Below are 20304 nucleotides of genomic sequence, written 5' to 3'. Positions count from 1 at the left end.
TCATGGGAAGCTGAGCCCAAAGCTTCCAAAAGACAGAATCAAATCCTTTGGAGTCTCATGGAACAAAGGACACAAAGTCCTGATAGAGGGAGTATTCCTGCCATAAGCACATAGCTGTTTTCCTCCTTACACTTTTTGTTTGTGAAACTATGTGAAGCAAGAAGCTAAAAAATCTGAAGAGCAAAACTTTCTCCCAGTTTCTTTCAGAGATGGAGAGAAGCCTTCTGGGCTCTACCAATATCCTAGAAAGGCCATATCTGAGATACGGAGATCAACTTGAGGTAGACTGAATCTTACATAGAAGGCAACCTAGTCATAATTATAATCAGCTGCTCTTTAGATTGAGGTCATAAGTCCCCACTCCTTCTGCCTAATAGAAGGCAAGGAGAATCCCTCTCTAATGGAATGTACCATCATGAGCATTTATAATACCTAATATCTTAGGTCTAACAGATAGTAAAATTTAAAAAAATGATTAGGTACACAAATATATAATCAATATGTGAATGATAATGAAGTCATAAATAGGTATTTTAGAAACAGATCTATATATAAATCCAAATAGCAGAGTTAGTATGTAAAAAAATTTTAAATAACTAGGGTTTTCCACCATGATCAGGAACAAGGCAAGATAGTCCCTCTCACAACTCCATTTCAACATGGTGCTGAAAGTACTAGTTAATGCAATAAGATAAGAATGAGGAATAAAAAGTATACAGATTTGGAAGGGAGAAATGAAATTCTCTTTGTTCACAGATAACATTATTTTCTATTTAGAAAACTCAAAAGAATCAACACAAAAAAATCCTCCTGGAACTAATAAATGATTATATAGTCAGGTTGCAGGATACAAAGTTGATATTTTAAAAAGTCAATTGCTTTTCTATACACCAACAATTAACAAGTGGAATTTGAAACTAAAAATACAATACCATTTACACTAGCACCCCTAAAACTAAAATATTTAGATATGAATCTAACAAAATGTGCACAGGATTTATATGAGGAAAACTACAAAACTGATGAACAAAATGAAGTAAGAGCTAAATATATGAAAAGGTTGTCTATGTTCATGGATGAGAAGACTCAATATTGTCAAATATTCTGTTCTTCCCAACCTGATATATAGATTCAATGTAATCCCAGTCAAAAAGCCAATAAGTTATTTTATGAACATTTACAAATTGATTCTACAGTTTCTATAGAGAGGCAAAAAGCCTAGAATAGTCAACACAATATTGAAGATAGAGAACAAAGTTGGAGGATTGACATTACCCAACTTAAGAATTAAAGCTTTGGTAATCAAGACAGTATAGTATTGCCAAAGATAAACAAATAAATCCATGGAACAGAATAGAGTACCCAGAAATAGATCAACATAAATATAGTCAACTCATCTTTGAGGAAATACCAATGGCAATACAATATAGCAAAGATAATCTTTTCACCAAAGATACTGAAACAACTTGCTATCCACATGAAAAACAAAATATAGACCCACACCATACATGTTTCACAAAAATCAACTAAAAATGGATCACTGATATAAATGTAAAATGCAAACTCTAAATCCCTCTGGAAGATAATATAGAAAAAACTTACATACCTTCGGTAGGACAATAACATTTTAGATACAACACCAAAAAATCTCTTTCAAAAAAAAAAAAAACACCGAAAAATATGATCCATGAAAGAAATAATTGATAAACTGGATTTTGTTAAAATGTAAAACTTTATTGTTGGAGGGGAGGTGCATGGGAAGATGGGGTAACTGGGTAATGGATTTTAAGGAGGGCACATGATATGATGAGCACTGGGTGTTATACACAACTGATAAATTATTGTACACTACATCTGAAACTAATGAAGTACTATATGTTGGCTAATTGAATTTAAATAATAATAAAAAAATTTAAACTTCTGCTTTGTGACAGACAATGTCAAGAGAATGAGAAGACAAGCTACAGGCTGGGAAAAAAATATATGCAAAAGGCACATCTGGACTTTTTGGATAAAGGGCTGTTATCCAAAATATACAAAGAATGTTTAAAACTCAACAATAAGAAAATGAACAACTTGATTAAAAAATTAAAATAAAGAAAGGCCTTAACAGATATTTCATGAAAGAAAATATACAGAGGGCAATTGAGCATATGAAAAGATTTATTATGTCAAAGGGAACTGCAAATTAAAACAATGAGATACCACTACACACCTAGTAGAATGGCTAAAATACAGAACACTGACAGCACCAAATGCTGGTGAGTATGTGGAGCAATAGGGACCGTTATATATTGCTGATGTGAAAGTAAAATGATATTTCAACTTTAGGAGATACTGGTAGCTTCTTACCAAACTGAGATCTCTATAAGATCCAGTAATCATGCTCCTTGGTATTTACCCAAAGGAGATGAAAACTTGTGTCCTTACAAAAATATGCACAGATGTGTTTATAGCAGTTTTACTCATAATTTCCAAAACTTGAAAGCTACCAAGATGTTCTTCATTGGGTGAGTGGGTCAATAATATGGTATACCCAGACAATGGAATATTATTCAGTGCTAAAAAGAAATTAGCTATCAAGTCATGAGAAGACATGGAGTGATATTAATTGCACATTACTAAGTAAAAGAAGTCAATCTGAGAAGGCCACATACTGTATGATTCTAACTGTATGACATCTAAAAAGGCAAAACTATGGAGGTGGAAAAAGATCAGAGTTTGCCAGGTTTTGAGAGTAAGAGAGAGGGATGGTTTTTAGGACAGTGAAACTATTCTGTATTTTCATACATATTGAAATGTATGATAGATACATATCATTGTGTGTATGTAGATATTGTTATACATTTGTCCAAACTCATAGAATGTACACCACCAAGAGTGAACTATAATTTAAATTATAGACTTTGGGTGATGATGATGTGTCAGTATAAGTTCATCAGTTATAACAAATGTACCATTCTGGTGAGGGGTATTGATGATGGGGGTGGCTATGAATGTGTGGATGCAGGGGCATGTGAGTGGGATATCTGTCTACTTTCTGTTCAATTTTGCTGGGAATCTAAAACTGATTTAAAAATAAAGTCTTAATTGGGCAGCCCCAGTGGCTCAGCAGTTTAGCGCTGCCTTCAGCCCAGGGCCTGATCCTGGAGACCCAGGATCGAGTCCCACATCGGGCTCCCTGCATGGAGCCTGCTTCTCCCTCTCCCTGTGTTTCTGCCTCTCCCTGTGTGTGTGTCTCTCATGAATAAATAAATAAAATCTTAAAAAAAAAATAAAGTCTTAATTTAAAAAATACTAGCCATCAACTAGAAAAAAAAACATTTAAAGCTAGAATCATTATGTTAAAGAAAACAGAGGCAAAGGTAGATAAATTTGATTAAAAAAAAACAATGATTTTCAATAGGTGAATAAATCTCTATAAAACTCAAATGGATACCCTAGAACCAAGAAAATGTATATAAACCTAGCATTAATAACTCATTTGATGATTTAGCAGCTGGCAGGACACTGAAAAAAATCAGAATTGATAACCTCTAAAATAAATTAATAGAGAATGTACCAAAACTAAAGCACAATGAAAAAACAATGGAAAAACAAAACAAAGAGCAAGAGACACATGGGACACAGCCAAAATATTTTACACGTGTGCGAAGAGAGACCTAGATGGAGAGGAGAAAATGGGTCAGAACCAGTATTTAAAAAACATAATGGCTGGAGTTTATAAAAACTTATTAATATATCATCCCATAGATTCCAGTAGTTCAGCAAACCCCAAACAAGATATAGAAAATGAGTCTTGGGTACATTATGGCCAAACTTTTGAAAGCCAAAAATGGAGGGAAAATTTTTAAGTAAATAGAAGGAAAAAAATCCTCATTTTGTGATAAAAGAAGGAAATAACATGACACTGAAGAGTAAAATTGCTGAGTCATAATGCTTGTGTAAGAACTCTCCTAGAAATTTCCAAAAAGTTTTTACCAAATGTGTACCCTTTTGTATCTCTACCAGCAATGTAAAGTAGCTCTACATTGAGGATGATATGTAAGTTGAAACTTAAATGGGCATAGTTAGCCACTTAAAGACCTGAGGGTCAGAGAATTCCTGGTAGAGTGACAACAAGCTCAAAAAACCTAAGGCAGGGCAGCCCCTGTGGCGCAGCGGTTTAGCGCCGCCTGCAGCCCAGGGCGTGATCCTGGAGACCCTGGATGGAGTCCCACTTCAGGCTCTCTGTATGACTCCTGCTTCTCTCTCTGCCTATGTCTCTGCTCCCCATCCACTCCCTCTCCCCCCATCTCTATGAATAAAAAAAAAAAAAAAAAAAAAAAACCTAAGGCATTTCTATGCGGATATTTCTCTGAAACATTAAATTTTATATATTCTACATTTTCACACCATATGCCTCATTGGTAGACTTTAAATTTGATTCAAGTTTTATCAATATATATTTTTTGATGGCGTAGAAGATGCTAGCCTTTCCACCATTTTAGGAAGTGGTAGAGCAGGATCTACTAATTATTAACCAAAACACTATTAAATAAAATTGTCTTTCTCTTCTGTTTTATAGGTGCAGCATAACCAGTACCATATTGGTAGACATTCAAATTATTTCTACTGTTTTGCTTTAAACCAAAATACAAAAATTACGTTATATTATCATCTTAAAAGTGTGTTAGTACAGAAATTACATAAATTCCAGAAGTGTAATCACTGAATAAAAAAAGAAAACACTTGCAATTTGATAGATATTTAAAAGATGAAATTAACCAATTATATTATCAAGATCTTTGAACAAGCTAGAATATGGTGAAACTCAACATGCTGCTTTTAGAATGAGCCACTCATTTTTTTTACTTGTACCCAACATTCATTTTATAGGCTGTCCTATTATTTCAAAGTATATTCAGAAATATCCTGAGTCTCTACCTAAATGATCAGAAACTATCTCTAACTCTTACTTCTGCTTTACAATGTCTAAATCCAATGATAATTTGACAAAATCAATGTAAAAAATACTACAGCTTTTGCCTCTTTACCAACAAACAGGAATCTAAAGACAGAAAGATCTGTATGCTTTACTAAGATCTTTAGAAAAAAGTTTTGAAAATTTAATCTAGAACCAGAAAAAATAGTTATAAAATGTACAAAGTCTCCTTTCAGCATAGTGTTCTTAATGAAAATGCAGATAAAAATATAAAATAAATAATGATTTCACATTATCAAAAGTCACCTCCTCATATCTTCAGTTCTTGAAATTCAACCAAAATTGATAAAAGTAATGAATTCTTTTAGTCAAAGGATTTATCTTATGTGAAAATACATTTACTTGTTTATTCATTCACCTATTGTTTATGGTTCAAAATTTAAAAATGTATGTTATGATAGGTTATTCCTACTTTTCTTTTTAAAGGTTTACTATTTATTTTAGAGAGAGAGAGAGAGCACATGCAAGTGGGGGGAGAGGCGAGGGGGAGAGGGAGAGAATCAATCCTCAAGCAGACTCTCTGCTGAGTGTGGAGCTCAATGTGGGGCTCAATCCCATGACCCTGAGATCATAATCTGAGCCAAAAATCAAGATTTGGACACTCAACTGACTGAGTCACTCAAGCGCCTCCCCTACTTTGGTTTTAATGGGGAATTCTGATGATGTTGGCCATCTGAAGTTGATGGAAAACATAATGAAGCATGCAAACCAAAATGGGTGACATGGTTAGAAAGAGAGGGCTGATGTCCTAAATACCATATCTGAGAAAGCAAGAAAGGCATGGCAAAAACTATGGCTGACTGTGGCCTATGAGGACAACATGAAACATACTTAAGAGATTCCAAGGAGGAGGATGCCCATAGGATATCTGTGGGTATGAGAAACTGTGATGATTGTAGTCAAAGGTAAGGAAACTGAGAAGTCAAAGGACTGGGGGTTGAGGGTCTAAAGTAACAAGTAGGAGGGGTATTGGTGAGAATGATGAAGATAAGCACTGATGCTATCAGTGGGGTTTCAGTACCTCTCATGGTGCTGACACATTAGAGGGTGTGCCAGACCCATCAAAGATGCTTCTACCAGAGGCTGAATGTGTAGCAGACAGTGCATGCAATTGGGAACATTTGGATATTTTAAGATATTTTTGACTACATTTTCTGTGTTAGGAACAGTTCTAGGTTTGGGGGATTCAATGATGACTAAAACAAATTAGTCATCTCTGCCCTCTGAGAGGTAGTATTCTAGTAGGAAATAAACATAATACATAATTGTAAACAAATAAACATGACATAATGTCAGGTATGATGAATTCTGTGAAAAAGAAGAAAGCATAATCAAGGAATGAGGCGTGATGAGATGTAGGAGTATTTTATAAATGGATACTGTCTAAGATTAAATGAATATTATACAAACATACCTTGATAAAAGTAGAATGTTTTTAAGGTCAGATCTCTCATGATGAAGAGGATATTTTGTAGTGGAGAGAATCCTGAGGCAGAGAGAACAGTGAGTATGAAGTGAGGGAAATGTTCTCAAGTGGAATGCTTCTGGTACAATCCCATAGAGACCACACGCAGAATCAACAAGTCTTCTTCTGTCCTTCAAATTCTCCAAACACAGTCTACTTGAAACACTGCTTTGTAACACTTCTTCCATTATTGTCTCTAAAGATTATTCAAATCTTTGAATGCTATTAAATTATCTTGTTGACTTTTGGAGAGGAGGAACAATGTGTTTACACTGCTTTGCAGTTAAACATCTATGTGCAAGAATTTTCATCACAGAGAAAGGACAGAAAATATGAATATACAAGATAATTTGATTGGATACGTAATGACACTCCCATAAAAAGTAACATTATTGATAAACTGATAGTGTGCTTTAACAAGGTATTTAATCATAGAAGAAATGCTCAAAAATTAATGCTAAGTAAAAAAAAAATAGATTTTTATGAACTTTTGTTTCTGGTTCCTTACATATAAGGAACTTGGACTTTGCCACGGCATCTTAACAAGTACTCAATAGCCCAACCAGTTTCTTCTAGTTAATATCAGAGAAAAATCCTCTCATGCTTATGGCAGGGGATATGGAAAAGGAACCATTTTGAAATATACCTAAGTGCTCTGTTTTTCTTAACAGGAATGCCTTCAGGAGGAATTAGTTAATGAGAGCCTAACCTGCTGGGCTATTATCAGAGCTTAACTCACCTGGAGGAAGGGAAATCCCCATCTCCAGTCAGCTCTAGTCTTCCATTTGGGAGAAGGGAAGTACCAATTCCAGTCCATACTAGCCATCCTATACCACCTCTGTGGGGAGAAAAAAACCCTGGGCCCTGGGAAACAGTTGTGGGGCTCATAGACTAAAGGCATAGGCTCACTAAGACTGAGATTTAATCATAGGTTATAGAATACTTCTACCCCCACACTGCATCATCACATCAGTAAAGGCCTATTTACAGTAATTCTCTTTATTTTTATGTCCAGTTATCAAGAAAAAATTAAAAGGCATACCAAAAAGCAAAACCATAATTTGAAGAGACAGAGCAAGCACCAGAATCAGACATGGTAAGGATGTTGGAACTATCAAATCAGGAATCTAAAACAACTATGATTAATATGCTAAGGGCTCAAATGGATAAAGGAGACAATATGCAAGAGCAGATGAGCAATATAATCAGAGATGGAAATCCTAAGAAAGAACCAAACAGAAATGCTACAGATCAAAACACTATAACAGAAACAAACAAGGCTTTGGTGAAATTATGAGTAGAATGGACATGCCTAAAGAAAGAATCTCTGAGTTTGAGGATTTAAAAACTTCAAACCTGAAAAGGAAATAAAACAAAGACTGAAGAAAGATGGAACAGAATATCTGAGAACTGTAGGACAACCACAAGAGGTATAACATACATTTAATGTAAATATCACACTAAGAAAGAGAGAAAAAAAACAGAAGAAATATTTGAAATAATAATAATAACTGAAACTTTCTCCTAAATTAATGCCAGACACCAAACCACAGATCCAGGAAGCTCAGAGAACACTAGGCAGGATAAATGCTATAAGAAATTGCACCTAGACAGATCATCTTCAAATGACAGAAAACTAATGATAAAGAAAAAAATTCCCCCCAAAAAGTCAGAGGAATAAAGATAAGAATTACCTCTGACTTCTCAGAAACTATTCAAGCAAGAAAAGATTGGAGTGAAATATTTAAATTGTTGAGAGAAAAAGAAACCTTTAAAAGCAGCCTATGTATAATTCTGTATTCTGTAAAATTATCCTCAAAAATGAAAAAGAAATCAAGACATTCTTAGGCAAACAAAAAATGAAGGAATTTGTTGCCAGTTGACCTGCCTTGCAAGAAATATTAAAAGGAGTTCTTTAGAGAGAAGGAAAATGATATGTCAGAAACATGGACCCATATAAAGAAAAAGAACATCAAAGAAGGAAATAGGTGAAGGTAATATCAAAACTTTTATTTTTCTCATTCGCACTTGATCTAACACGTAATGGTTTGTTCAAAATAATAATGGCAACAATGTATTTCATTATATGCTTATGCAGGTATCATATATATCTGAACATATATATGTTTATATGTTATATGTATATATATATGTATATGTGTATGAAATGAATGACAGCAATGATACAGGGACAGGAAGGAGGAAGGGTTAGAATTGTTTTATTACATGATACTCACACTACACATACAGTAGCATAGTGTTATTTGAAAGTGGCCTTGGATCAGTTGTAAATGTATATTGCAAACTCTTAGGTCAACCACTTAAAAAAGTATTAAAGGAACTATAACTCATAGTAAAAGAAAAGAGAGAAAATAGATTCATATAAAATGCTCAGTCAAAATCACAAAAGTAGAAAAAGAATGAACCACAACAAGAACCAGGAATAAGGACAGTAAATAGAAAACAATAACGTGTAGTTGGTATGAATCCAAGTACCTCAAAATCACCTTGAAAATCAATAGCTCAGATGCACCATTTAAAAGGCAGAGAGTGTCAGAATGGGTCCATTACAACCTAAACATGTTTTCTATAAGAAACCCATCATTAATATACCGACACATACAGATTAAAAGTAAGTGGATGGAAATAAACTTTTACATACTGTACGATTACAGCTTTGTCAAGAATTGCATGTGTGCATGAATGTGTGTGTTTGAGCATTGTTTATGGCATAAGACTGGAAAAATAGGAACTGGCATATGACAGTTGTCATCTTCATGAAGTAAGTTTATAGATAAGATTTTTGGGGCTGGGGATCCCTGGGTGGCGCAGCGGTTTAGCGCCTGTCTTTGGCCCAGGGCGCGATCCTGGAGACCCAGGATCGAATCCCACGTCGGGCTCCCGGTGCATGGAGCCTGCTCCTCCCTCTGCCTGTGTCTCTGCCTCTCTCTCTCTCTCTTTCTCTGTGTGACTATCGTAAATAAATAAAAAATTAAAAAAAAAAGATTTTTGAGGCTGATTTATTTTTATATGTTCTAAAATTACCAAATTAATTATTTAATTATGATTGAACACATTATTCACAGTAGCTTTATAATCATACACTGTAAGATGTTATTTAAGATTCTAGCACCCAGGTTGATAAATGGACAAAGTACATGGACAAAAATTTTGCAGCAGAAAAGATACAAATTATCCATAGACTTATGACTAGCAAACAAATAAATAGGAATTAAATAACCATAAAATGGCATATTTTCTGTAAAAGTGGCAGTTTGAAGAAAATTAATAGTCACACTGAAGATATGTATTGACACAGGCCTCATTCATGACTGGTAAGGATGTAAAATTATATAATATTTTTTAAGAATTTGGCAGTATATGTCAATGTCTTATATTGTGGCTTTTTTTTTTTGTCTGTAAAGACTTTTCTTGAATTCCATCCTGAGGATTAATTTGGAATTTAGACAAGGATATTATGTTTTCTAGAATATTTTATTATAATAATGAATAACAACAAACAATTCACACATCCCACATTTGGGGAATAATTCAACAAATTATAGTGTACAGATATTACAAATGCTATGCATATTTTTCAAAATAGAATAAAGATCACATGACTTTAAAAAATAAGATAGCATTCATGTTATTCTAGTTATATATATTTAGTTGGACAGAAATGTGTTAATATCCTAAAAGGGGTTATCTCTGCATTATGGAATTATTGGAATTACTACTTTTTTACTATGTTTTTTGTTTGTTTTTGGATTTCTGAAACTTGGAAAATAGGGTTGTGGAACTGAGATCAAGGATGTTACATGGTCTGCCCAGAGACCCTGGGACTCCTTTCTGTAGAGCTCAGATTTTCTTCCACATCATACTGTACCCACTATATGATGCTGTGTCCCAAGGCTGGATGTGTTGCCTACACAAAGTCATGTGATTTGCAGGGACATTTTGACTCCATACAAAACTCCTAGCAATTAAACATTCAGTTTTTATAAAGATGGCAGGTGTTTTCCAACTCTCCCTGGCCTTACGCAATTCCTGAGTGTCACTTATGTCTAGCACCCAACAGGGAGAATGCCTGGGGATGAGGGGTGTTGTTTGAACATTAAGGATAGTTAAAGGGTTGTGGGAAATAACACAGCTGGAGTCAGGTTAAGCATCATCTGGGGAACAGCTCCCTGACCACCAGGGTTCATCCCTATCAAGTCAGGATTGTGAATTTCTCAAGTAAATGGTAAATCATTCTCTATGGATTTATTTTAATGCCTATGGACTATATCACATTGACTGGAGATTATAATTTAAAGTCACAACATGATACTTACTTATATTTAATTAATACATAGATTTGGCTGCTTAGTAAAGAAAAACTTCTGTTTTATATTTAAAAATCCACAAAATGGCATCTCTGCTTTTTATAAACTGTCTTACTAGTCTAGCCAAACTCAAATGGGCATATGAGGTAAAAACAAAAACAAAAATATGACCCTTTAATTTAGTTCCATACTATGCAGGTAATTTTCAAAAATACTCAGGATCATTTCAAGACTCTCAGAAACATCCAAACATCATATTTAATAATCTAAAAGCCCTTATGACAGCAATTTTGGGGAACAAGGTGAATAACTCAAATTTTCTTCCAGCGTTTAATTTTTAAAATTTTAAAATTTTAAATTTAATTTAAAGAGAGTTTAATTTTTAAAATTTTTAAAATATTTTTTATTTTAAAAATATTTTTAAAATATAAATTTTTAAAATATAAATATATATTGTAAAAACCTTTTATTATTTTATAGAAACATTTACACAATATAGATCTTTAAATGTAATTTATATGTAATATGTTTCCAGTTTTATCAAGACTTTTGTGTGTATGAATTTTTTATATATAATGGTATAAAACTGAAGAAATCTGAACCAACATATTAACAGTTATTTCTTTGTGATGAGTTTATGGATACATTTTTATTGCTCATTTTGTCTTTTCTAAAATTATTAAATAATTTTGTTTTATTATAAAAATGATTTTTTATAGAAACAAATAATATAGGTGTTTAACATGATTTTTATAAAAAGCAAAAGGCTATATTTCTTATATATATCCTATAAGCAATATAGAATTTAGTAAAATAAAAAATAAATGCCTCATAAGTTGACTTGGAGATTGAGGAAGGGGTAAAATTTAGAAATATCTACTGTATCTATTTCTTTCTTACAAGCAATGGTTAAGTTTACACTTTAACCTTGCTTTTATAGTTTCTTGCATTTTTTTCAAAATGGCAATATTAAGAAGCTATGCATCCAGTACTTCCTTTTTCTTCGAGACAATATTGTATAACACTGATTTTCTGCTGAATTTTAGAAGGGTGCATTGACAGGGAGGTACTGGGAAGGGGAAGAAAGATGGTGATCATCACCATGTAAGCATGAGAACCATCTGGATGGGACCAGGGCTTCTCTGCAGATCTTTCAGCTCAAACCCCCTTCGTCATGTATCCAGACCTGACAGATTTCTAATACAAACAGCCACCTGGAAACAAAACTCTGCCCAAACCCAGCTGAGCTTTCTTTCTGTGGTTTTATTGTCTTGTATTTTGATGTTCATCAGCTCTTTTCTCTGATGTCACTTCTGAGTTCCCTGACTTATGATCCGCACCAGAGAACTGCAGTGATGGCTCAAATCATTTCCAAAACCCGCCCACGGCATTGGATACATTCTTGTCTTTCCCTAGTCCTCCCTGTTCATCACTTTCCATTTCTTTTTCAGGAAAAAAACAAACAAAAAAAAAAAACAAAAAAAAACCCACATTTATTTCCAAGCACTTACTCCCATTCATTTTTAGATCTTAGAATTTAAACTCTCAAGTATATTTACATTTAAATGAAGTGCTGGGGACTTGTGGTATTTGAAAAAGCTTTTGAGATTTTTAATGAACTTCTAAAAGGTTCTTAGACTGAAGATTTGCTAACAGTGAGTCTCTTCTGAACAATGTGAAGCCTGGATTCAATTTACAACTACCTGGTCAACAATCTAGGACAAATAGGAATCTTCAAAAATATGCAATGGTTCCCCAGCTCCTCAGCCTCACATTCAAGGCCTTTGCTGATGGGTCCCTGCCTACTCTGTAGAGCTCATCTTTCACCCTGAGGGAGCCACACTAGCCTGCCCTCTCCATGCTCAGTGCCCCCACATTTCCATTAATTTGGTCACTTTCGCCTGGCCTGGAACATCCTCCCTCCACTCTCTATCAGCTACTTTTTCAAAATTCAAGGGTTAAATTCAATATCGACTCTATCACAAATCTTCTCTTGGTTGCCTGTGTTGCTCCCTGTAAGGAAAATGCAAAACTTAGCCCTGGAAATGCTTGATTTGCTATTTTATATCAGTCTTCAGAAGCCAAATAACTAAGGCACATGTACTATAGCTCTATTTTCTTATTTTCATAAGAGAAAGCTTATGATTTATTTGCATGACTCTGTGTAAACAAAGTCATGTGCATGAAGTTTTTGGGATATAATCAGTGTCTTTATAGCCCTGGAAATGAGGAAAAGTTACTTACCCTCTCTCTGCCCCAGAATTCTCACCTGGGCCACAGGTTTAGTCATAAAGCAATCCTGAAAAAATTATGATGAAGATTGAGTAAGGAAATCTATGTAAAAATCTAAGAACAGTATCTGTCAAATAACAGCTTAGAAAAAAAAAACCCTAATTATTCTTATTAACAAATGTTCTCTTCCTTGTTCCATGCTTATTTGAATAGAGAAGCATGCACCTGGACAGGTTTTTCATCTTCCTTATACATTAAATGCAACAGGATAGAAAGGACCAGATTCCTACAAGGCCAAAGGCCACACATGGTACATTATAAGCTTTTAATACACTATATGTGCAATACAATCAAATTAAGCCTGGAAAAAAGTAAAGGGTCTGCCCTATTTTTAATAGTTCCACCTTTGCTATTATCTCAAAGCTTCAACAAATAAAGCCAGTAAAGAATGTGAATGCCAAAACAAGTTTGATGAAAATCACTATCACTTACTTCCCACTACTACATCTTTTGGAAAATGGGAAAAGAACAACAACCCTCCCTTCAAATAACATGCTGGTCCCTTTAACTTTTGGCTGCCTTATTTTTCTTTGGAGGGCAGGCCACAATAGGGTGTATGTTATAGACAGATGACATTTCTTTTTCTAATTTAGATGAAAGAACTATGAAATATTGGTATTTGGTTGGGTATACTGGGCTGTTCCAAACAAAGACTTTTGATCCTGAATGTAGACCTGCCAGGACTCTGTACTTCCGATTGATGGATGATATTGCCAGCATCATATTTTCATTATTTTTTGCTCTCCTGTTCTATGTGCCAAACCACCACTAAATCACAGATACTAAATGTTGAATAAAGTAAAACATGTATAAATTAGAAATGAGTCCTTTCATTTTTTTTATTCACTTTTCTCATCCCACGCTACATTTTTCATCTTTCATCTGGTTTTCCTAATCTCCCAGCACATCCTTCTTTTTGACCTTTCTTTAGATTCCTTACATTTTAAAGGAGGCGGCCTGGGGAACTGAAATGGCTTTGAGCTAAGAGCCACAAAACCTGGCCTTGGTCTCAGATTTTCTTTTAACTTGCTTTGTGACTTTCAAAACCTGTTTTCTCTCTTTTCAATAAGCAAAATGTTCACATGGTCTAAATTTCTTGCAACCCTAGCTCTCCATGTTTCCTGATGTTTATCTAGAGCTTTGTTCCCTTGATATTCTATTCTGAAAAATGAATATTTTCTCCATCTATTTTTCCCCATTTTAACCAGTATTTGAAGTACGTCCCCTTCTCCTCTATGCTTTTGTTACCTAGGATTGTTTTGAAGATTAATGAAATAACCTGCATTAAATATCTCACATAATCTCCCTTCTTTTTAAATCTTCTCTTTATTCTGCCCTCCCCGTTTCCTCTAATACATCCTTATTTCTATTCTTCTTTCTATTCCAAAGCCCCCTTTGATTTTCCATTATTTTACAACCTCAAGTTTAATTAACAGGTAAATTCTCTCATAAATTGGTTTAATAAATATATAGCTACAATGAGCCAGGCATTAGGTTATTGTGTGACTTCAGACTTCAAAATAAAATTCCTATTTTCTGCCTAAGGTTGAAACCAGTTGAGAGATAGATGAGAGAAACTCAGAAGTAAAGGTCAAAATATCTTCATCAAACTGTTGGAAGATCCTGTTTTTAGTCCGTTAATCAAGTGCCCAAAAGGAGAGAATGGCATTTCCCCAAATCATTATCCCAAATTCTTCAATCAGCTGAGTTTCTTTTCTGCCCCTGGGAAAGAGGAAGTGTGGAAGTGGCATGGAAGGGGTGGTAACAGAGAGGTCAGGGTGTACTGATGCAGGTCCTGCCCCAGAGCAACATAAGTAGTGTGTGCGCGCAAGTTCTATCATCCATTACCACAATGGACTAGGACAGGACCACAGTAGACTGGAGACATGGCAATGAATAAGATAGCTCTGACCATCACTCCTGTGGCATTGCAGTTTGATGAAGAAAAGAGTGCTTGAAATGGGGTAGCAGTGTAATGTAGAAATAGGGAATGCTATAGGAGCATATGGTAAGGAAGCTTACTTCCCTAGTAAGTAAAAAAAATCTTTTTCTAAGAGGGAATGCATGACCAGAGGCCTGAAGATGAAAAAGAACAAGACGAAGAGCTAGCTAGTGAGATGAAGAGTGTTGGAGGAAACTGGAAAAGCTTGTAGCTCATTTGGAGAGCTGAGATATGGCTAGGGTCTGGATGACGGCACTAGGTGAGGAGGAAGGGTAGGACAGAGCCCAGAATATCCAAGTTAGAACTTAGACTATGTCTCAACTACAAGAGGAAAGCTCTGAGCAATTTTAAGCATCCCGTAAGACACCCAAATCAAGATGCTTGGTTGACAATTGGGTCTGGTCGTATAAAGAAAAGATTGTATAAGGTGTGTAAATTTGAAAATCATTGGCAAATATGTTATTACCAAATCTTAAGAAATAAATATAATTGCCTACCAAGGAAGGATTGTGAGACCAGAAGGGAAGTCTATGAGAATCCCTGAGAATCTCCAACATCTGATGGCAGGGTAGAGGAAAGTAGGTGGCTAGGACCAAATCAAGACCCAGGGATCAGAGGGTTTGGAGATGGGAGAGATCACACAGTCTAAATGCTGCCAAAAGGTCAAAGACAATGAGGTCTGAAAAAAGTATATAGCCTTAAAAAAAAAATAAGTATATACCCTTACCTTAATTTCACCTATTTTTCTTTTTGCTCATAACAGGAAAGAGAGAGAGTTTCCTTCTTATTTTCTACATTCTATTTATTACTCATCCTAAACTATTTTTGGTGAAAATTTTGTTCCATAAGCATTCTTACACCTGGTTAAACTTTGGCTCTCTCAGGTCCACTACTCTACTGAAATTGTACCAGCGACATTGATTAAGGTAAGTTTGTGAATGAATGATGGAAATTTCAAATATTTTAAATTTGATAATTTCTATTTTTTTTGTAAAATAGGAGAAAGTGATATATAATAAGAGCGAGATGAGAAAGAGGAGTCTACTTGGCAAATATTGGAAGAACAAGAAAACTAGAAATGCATATCAAGGTATTTCTGGGCAGGGCTTAAGTTCTAGTTGAGATGTGGCTCATTGAATTTACAGTGGCAAAACTCATATGGTTGGAGCCTTCATAGATTAGATGAAGGTGAAGTATTAGAAGTCATCTATCTTTAGGATTTAAAAAATTGTACATAATGAATGAAGCAAATGGCAAAAAACCTACCTGTAAAGTTTAGCATGAACACAGGTATAAAGAGAAGGGTTTTAAAATATAATCTGGAGAGAAAGCATAGTAGATTTAGTAGTTTCCTGTGGATTTTTAAGGTATTAGATATTCTCACAAGGTAAAAAATTAAATGCAGATTAGCAGTATACTGTAAAGTTAGTAGATTATAAATAGAAAATGTGTTAGCAAGTTCAGAGGCAAAGTAGTTTCTAAGTATAACATGCTACCAAATGGTCCTGGGAGATGATATCTGAGGTGGGATAGAAAGGAGACAGAAATGTATGTTCATATAGATATTTTTCTATGTCCTTTGACAGATGTTAAGTATGAATTCAAGTAAAGTATTGCAGACCATCTGCCAAATTCTCCAATTAATAGGGAATTATTAACTTTTCCTTGGTTCTCTCTCTCTCCATCATGTGTTAACAAATCCTTTGTCTCTTTCCACAGGGACATCACTGAGTGAGTGCAAAGGAGCCCCTACCTTACCAGACAAATGTCAGAAAGGGGGAAATAGCTTTGGTCATTGTCATTAGGATGGTGGTAACTTTTCCTCATCATGGCAGCAGACAGATCCAATATGCCCCATCGTTCGATTCCAGTCTCTCTTACCTTATCAGTGGAAACTTCTAGGGATGTTATCAAGAGGGTGAATATGGCAACAGATATGGGGTGGGGTGGGGACGGTGAATGAAACAAGAGGCAAGGCAGAAATATTCTGCCACGTAGTTCTGCAGAGTACAGATGTGATGCAGCTGTAAATCCAAGCAGATTTACCTTAGATTCTTATTTAGGGTAGAGCATGCTAATTCCCGAAAACATTACAAAGGAAACCTAGTGAACTCCAAGTTGATCTGTTTACTTATATGTGTATCCAGCTAATGTTGTAGTTTTGGGATTGTGTAGAGGATCATGGGTGTCATTAGAGTAATAAATAAATTAGTTAGTTAACCAAATAAAATATAATCAAAGAGAGCTATATAAGGTCTTATGATAATAGTGCATTATGAACCAAAAATTATGATAACTCAGTTACGTGAACCTGATGTCTAAAAATATAAAAAACTGAACAGAGATGCTGTTTATCACCTGCAAGATTGGCAAAGGGCCAAAAGTTTGGTAATATACTGTTGATGTCACTATAGGGAAGGAGGCACATGTATCACACAATCATGGAAATGTAAGATGAGGGGTGCCTGGATTGCTCAGTTAAGTGACTAACTCTTGGTTTCAGCTCAGGTATTGTTTTCAGGGTCCTGAGACTGAAACCTGTGTTGGACTTCACACTCAGTGTGGAGTCTGCTTGAGTTCTTTCTCTCCCTCTCCACCTGCCCTTCACCTACTCACGTGCTCTCTTCTCTCTCTCTCTCTCTCTCTCTCAAATAAATAAATAAAATCTTAAAAAAAGAAATGTAAAATGGTACCTCATATATGGCTATGGTTTTCACCATAATCAGAAAGGCTATGCATTTTGAGGCAGGAATTCCCTTATCCAGCAAATATTTCACAAAATGTTTGAAATTTTGTGTTTGCGTGTGTGTGAGACTATCCAAACACACAAATTCACTATTAGATTTCAACAAATTGAAACCACCTAAGAATCCATCGGGGAGATACTAGTTAAATAAATTAGTATAAAAGCATTCAGTGGAATTCAAAGTAGACATCAAAATTAAGGAGGCTGTTTATGGAATATTCATGAATTTGAAGATATATTTTAAGTGAAAAGAGTGCAGTGCAGAAGGGTATCCATAGTATGTGTGTATAACATACTACCATTTATATAAAATGGTGGAGAAAGGAAATATAGACATGTTTGTATATTTATAAAATATCTCAGAAACAACATAGATACCTAAGAAATTTGTCTTCATTGATTGTCTACACAAGGCCATCTCTTTTGAACATTACAATATGTGGAGATGATCAACTGGACAAGCAATAAAATCTGTTCAGGCAATAAAAATGAGTATCACAGTCATCTTTATGTGCTGAGGAGGTTTTTTCCTCTCCATCTCTTCTTTTATTTCTTCATTTCCTTTCTCTCTTTTGGCTTGTTCTTTCTTTTTCTTCTTTCCTCTGCTTTCTTTTGTCCTATTTCCCTTTTTCACACACCCTTTCTTCCTCCTTTTCTCTCTGTTTCTTTCCACCTTTGTAGCTGGAGGGTTATGAGGCATTATCCGGGACTTGGGCAGCAGCTCATCTGCCCTGATTGTAGGGTGTTTTTTTTCTTTTTTATAAAATAGATTTTATTTCTTTATTTTAAAGACAGAGATCATGGGAGCTGGGAGAGGAGAAGAGAGGGAGGGAGGGAGAGAGACAAGGGGGGAGCAAAGAATCTCAAGCAGACTCCTTACTTACCAGGGAACCATAGCAGGGCTTGCTCTTACAACCCTGAGATCCTGACCTGAGCCAAAACCAAGAGTCAGATGCTTAACCAACTGAGCCATCCAAGTGCCCTTTAAGTTGTTGTTTCGGAACTCTTGCTGCTTCTCAGAATACTTGCCCTTTAAGCATGCACCTACTGGAAACTTGGCAGCCACCATTTTCTCCAGGTCATTACTGTCTCCCTGGCACCACCTCTGTTATCTCATGTGATCCACATCATTTGAGGAGCTGGGCTCAGCCTCCTCATTGTATCATCTGTCTTTTGATCATCTTTCCTTTTCTCTATTTTTCCCTATAAATAGCCCTGTTGCCTCTCTACAATGTTATAATTCTGCCCCTACAATCTCTTCCATCCTAATACCCAGAGTCATTCTCTTTTAATACTGTTTAGTTTTAACTTTTTACAAATTTCTAATATGAAATTAGGATAGTTCATATATATTTTATGTTCACCCTCAAGTTACAGAGGGGAAACTTCAGAAATTCAGTTATTTATTGGAAGCTAGTCTGTTTCAGATAATGTAGTATGCAATGGAGTGACATTGACCAATAAGACACACCTTGACCCCAATGACAGCACTGCATGAAAGTGTATGCAGGGTCAGAAGGGGATAGATGGGTGTAAGCATGCAGAATCCTATAAATGCAGTAATGGGGAAATCCACTGAATATGGAGAAGTACAAAGGAAGCAGCTATTAGTACTACTTGTAAGCAGATAAGAAGATTCACAAAAAGAATACACAAACAGGTAGAAAGATGTCCCATGCTCATGGATTGGGGGAAAAATATTGCTAAAATGTTCATACTACCCAAAGCAATGTACAGATTTAATAAAATCCTTATAAAAATACCAACAGCATTTTTCACAGAACTAGAACACATGATCCTAATATTTGTATAGAACCACAAAAGACCATGGATAGCCAAAGCAATCTTGAAAAAGAAAAACAAAACCAGAGGTATTACAATCCCAGATTTGAAGATATACTACAAAGCTGTAGTAATCAAAACACTATTGCCACAAAAATAGACACATAGATCAATAAAACAGAGTCCAGAAATAAACTCACAATTATATGATCATTAATATTAGACATAGGAGGCAAGAATATGCAATAGGAAAAAGTCAATCTTTTTAACAAATGTGCTGGGAAAACTAGATAGCTAAATGCAAAAGAATGAAACTTTTCTTACATCATATGCAAAAATAAATAAAAAATGGATTAAGGACTTAAATGTGAGACCTGAAACCATAAAAACCCTAGAAGAGAGATAGTAATTTGTTTGACATTGGCCTTAGTGACTTTTTTCTAAATGTGTCTCCTCATGCAAGGGAAACAAAAGCAAAAATAAACTACTGGGACTACATCAAAATAAAAAGCTTCTACACAGCACAAGAAATAATCAGCAAAACTAAAGGATGACCTACTTAATGAGTGAAGATATTTGCAAATGACATACCTAATAAAGGATTAGTATCCAAAATATATAAAGTAGTTACACAACTCAACACCCCAAAAATAAATACAACTAAAAAATGATCAGATCACACAAACAGGCATTTCTCCAAAAAAGACACACAGATGGCTAATAGACACATGGAAAGAGGTTGGGAGGGTGTGAAATGAGTTAAGG

General features: G+C 35.0%; 1 long non-coding RNA gene across 5 annotated transcripts in view; it reads left to right on the top strand.

Annotated features, from left to right (window-relative positions):
• The window catches only part of LOC144301225 (uncharacterized), a 108946-nt gene extending 92844 nt beyond the window's left edge, over window positions 1-16102 (top strand). For 2 of the 5 annotated variants that reach the window (XR_013368023.1, XR_013368039.1), the window contains 2 exons: window positions 198-281; window positions 1935-2073. This is a non-coding gene — a long non-coding RNA (uncharacterized LOC144301225). Of the gene's footprint in view, window positions 1-197; window positions 282-1934; window positions 2074-16010 lie in introns of those variants that run through there. The other 3 variants (XR_013368027.1, XR_013368033.1, XR_013368040.1) reach the window with 2 other exon arrangements.
• Window positions 16103-20304: the final 4202 nt, after the last annotated feature.

This window comes from Canis aureus, chromosome 2 (assembly GCF_053574225.1).
Source record: "Canis aureus isolate CA01 chromosome 2, VMU_Caureus_v.1.0, whole genome shotgun sequence".
Lineage (NCBI taxonomy): Eukaryota > Metazoa > Chordata > Mammalia > Carnivora > Canidae > Canis > Canis aureus.
Note: the sequence above shows the minus strand (reverse complement) of the source record. Positions and strands in the feature narration are given on the sequence as shown.